The 3752-nt window shown below is 34.9% G+C and overlaps 1 pseudogene across 1 annotated transcript; it reads right to left on the bottom strand.

Moving 5' to 3' along the window:
- Positions 1-335: 335 nt before the first annotated feature.
- Positions 336-873, bottom strand: LOC149530873 (leucoanthocyanidin reductase pseudogene; annotated as a pseudogene). The gene is made up of 2 exons (XR_016358370.1): positions 724-873; positions 336-641 (listed from the first exon to the last, which is right to left on the bottom strand). The product of XR_016358370.1 is annotated as a leucoanthocyanidin reductase pseudogene (transcript).
- Positions 874-3752: the final 2879 nt, after the last annotated feature.

The following is a 3752-nucleotide window of genomic DNA, read 5'->3' as shown; positions in this document are numbered from 1 at the left end:
GTGATATTGTTGAGAATCTAATTATGTACTAATTAACCTCTATATTTATACTATCTAACATATTTCAAACTTTTCATAGATTGCCTGACACATCAAAGGCAACAAAGGCAAGACTAGAAAAGCACGGGACACACAAGCTCGGCTCTGGTGGTTTTTCAAAACTTCAAGCAAGAGTTGTAAGTATTAGTAAATGAAAAATTGTATCAAATTTTTTATATAATGTGATGGGAAATTCTAGGACTCCCTTATTTAGCTCATCAATTATAAATAGGTCAATAGAATATAATAACAGTAGTGGATTTTCATATTCAATATAAACAATTCAACAATTGAAGTCAGACTCTGCAATCTAGATTAGTGAAGATTCCTTCATTTACTAATATGAAATTATTTAAAATCTCACCCTTGATGTTTCCATCTCCATAGATTTCAAACTGATCTTGGGGAGGAGCAAGCTCAGAGGGATGGGTATGATAAAAGTAAGGCCACCCAGCAATAGAATTGCAGCAGATGTAAGTGTATGGAATGTTGGATGCCTCAATTGCCCTCCTAACAACTCTCTTTTCTTTGTAAAAGCTTAGCCTTGGTTCTACTGGATTGGCTCTGTCTATATCATGCCCAAATTCCGAAGGAAGAAACCTCTGCATCAAAGTTCAACAATTCTTAAGTCTATTACAGTTAACAAGCATTCATGGTAATAATGTTAGGGTCCTATGTTTTGACCTTAATAGTGCCAATTTCTTTAATGGCGTCTACAATCTTAAGCTGATCTGTAAGTTGACCACCGCCCATAATTGAAACAACAATATCAATGCCTTGCATGGCCTTTACCATTGAATTATGATCACTTAAATCTCCTTGCAGAACACCCATTATAATATACATGCACATTAATAAGACCCATTACAGAACATGTAGATATTAATTAAACCCATTACAACACAAATTTTTACAACTATAATATAGCTCATGATCCCAACCAAATTAGACTCATTGATAAGGAGATCACTGACCAAACACCCCTTCTTAACATAATTTCTAAATACCCAACTTCACAACAAGACAGTCAAACATCATTATTTGTGAGATGACTGCTATCTAACAATTTAGCAAACAACTACAATAGTAGTTACCATGAACAAATAAGCAAAGCTTAATCATATATTCTAAACCTATATGACCAATCAAAACAATCTACAGTCTGTAAAATCAATATTTTAAACAAGTACACACACTTTACAACTGTGCCATACATATCTACCACAAAATCTTAGTTATGAACAGAGCTAGTGACATACATAGACAATGTTAACACCAGAATCTTTCAATTCATGGAGGCACTTTTCTTTGGCAGAATCATGGGTAGTGATGGGTCTAATGAGAGCATAGGTAGAATGGCCTGCATTTACAGCTGCAAGAGCAACAAAGCGACCAATATAACCAGTGGCTCCAATCACTAATATTTTACTTTTCTCTTCATTCACAAAATCCTCATATGAAGAAATCTCACAAATGGAGGCCATGGTTGAGACTGAATTTTCCTCCAATAGTTGAGAATAAAGGCAGTGATTGAAAGAATGGGGGAATGTAGCAGCACTTGCAGCCATTTTTATTTCCAAAGAGCTGAACTAACTCTTACCCAACTTAAGAATTTGGAGAAAATATGTTGGTACAAGCAAAGCATACAAACACACAACATTTATATAGTAGATTGCTCCATCAAAACTGCTCGATTTTTCTCCTATTATATTGTGATGGATATAGATGATTTGTTGTTGATATTTTAACTACCCTCCATTGGTTGATGAAACAATGCAAGTAAAATTCACCATACCACACAAAAATGCAGGGCTCAGAGTTCAAGAGATGCCTCACAGAAGAGGATAAGAGAATTGGCTTCCAACAAGGCTATAGAGCCGTGGCTGAACGGCTACGAGCTGAAATCATTGTGGAAGGTTCTAATAATGATGCATCTAAGCCACAGGTAAATAAGCTAAATGAAATTTATTTCAAATTGAATACTTTACCAATTAGTTTATTTGATATTAAGTTCCAATATAAAGTGAGTATATCTGTTTTAAGCAAGCAATGATAACAATGCGTAGGATGTCAGAATGCAGCTTGACAATCCTTCTACACAATCTGTGGATGCTGAAGGTTCGCATGATGTGTATCCTAGTGGTGGAGGTATACATTTGCTATTAAATTTTTTATATGTAATTGCAATTGGTGTTTGGATTAAAGTAACATTTTGTATAGCAGTTGTAGAGGATCGAGGGGCCAATGTTCATGACCGTGTTGACGTTGAGTCCAGACAAAATGATGTGGTCAGATCAGGTAAAGAGTGCCACTGTTATGTTATTTAAAATAATTAAATACTTGTAACAATTATAATAAATTATTTTTAATTTAACTCTTTTATTTGTTATTGCAAAGGACCCCCCTTTGCAACAGCATAGGAATTTGAGATCATCAAGAATAGAGAACAGAACAACTGATGAGGGGGGAATTGATGATGACACTGATGCTCCTCTTAGAGCTTACATAGAAAAAAGAAATAGAAAGAAAAAAAAGAAATGATTGTCATCTACATACCTTAATTGATAATGAATGAATTTTATGTCTCAATGAATTTAATTATGTGCTAATGAATGTTCATGAATTATGTGTTAATGTAGAATATTGATGAATGTTGCATGTTAACGAATCTAATGTGTTAATGAATGTTATCATGTGATATTGATTGAATGTTATCATGTGATATTGATTGAATGTTACATTTTATTAATGGTTGAAAGAATGAATGAATGTTAGATGTTAACGGGGAATGTAGAGTGATGTTAGGGGGAGGGTGGTGGGGCCAAATGAGCTTCCACCTTCACGTGGTTGGCCCTGTTTAGTAGAGAATATTAAACTATTCTCGAAACAAAGTGAAGCTCAATAAGATACTAACAATAGGTAGAAACAAGAAGCAATAACAAGCTCCTTCTAGAACATAACTCTTACCAATTATTGCTATCTTCCCCACACTAGGAATCTCCATCATATTCTCATATGCCTGCAACAAAATTAGAATAACTAACCAAAAATAACTCATATTTTCATACTTCTCCATGCTTGGAATATAATCACCTTGTTTAGCCTTCCCTTGGCTCTTCATCTCCATTGTCTTCTCATCCTTCTCTTTGCACCTTGAGACCTCTACTGTTGTCTGCAACATGTCTTCACACCCTTGCCATTTGCCTTGGTATACCAACTCTTGGTTGGTGGTTGTTCTATCCAATTCAGTCATCATTGTCTTTGTGAATTTTCTTTGTCCAACTTTCAATGGACACCATATAGAACCAATCAATATCATATCTGCTTCTCCAAGCCTTGTTTCTTTGCTATTTACATCAACATTTGTACTTTTCATCTTTGTTCCAATCATCTCCTTTCCCTTAAGCCCTTCAAGACCTGATCTTTTTCTATCTTCATCAGCATCCTTTCTCTTTACCTCTGCTACAACCTTTTGAACCTTTTTGGTGTTAGGTTCTCCTTGCTCTTCAACACTTGATTGTTGCTCATTTGTTATTTGTCCTTCAAATGGACAACTTGTTTTCATATCATCCTTTTCTAGGTTCTTTTCCTCAACCTCATTCTCATTAGCTATTTGCTTCAAAGCATCATCCTTTTTGATCAAAACATCTTCCATTGCTTCACCATGTTCCTCTTTTCTTAGGAACCTTTACCTCTCAAAGATGTCAATGCTC

This window comes from Cupressus sempervirens, chromosome 11 (assembly GCF_028749045.1).
Source record: "Cupressus sempervirens isolate cs-2001-9-10 chromosome 11, ASM2874904v1, whole genome shotgun sequence".
Classification (NCBI taxonomy): Eukaryota; Viridiplantae; Streptophyta; class Pinopsida; order Cupressales; family Cupressaceae; genus Cupressus; species Cupressus sempervirens.
This window is presented reverse-complemented; position numbering and strand designations above follow the sequence as displayed.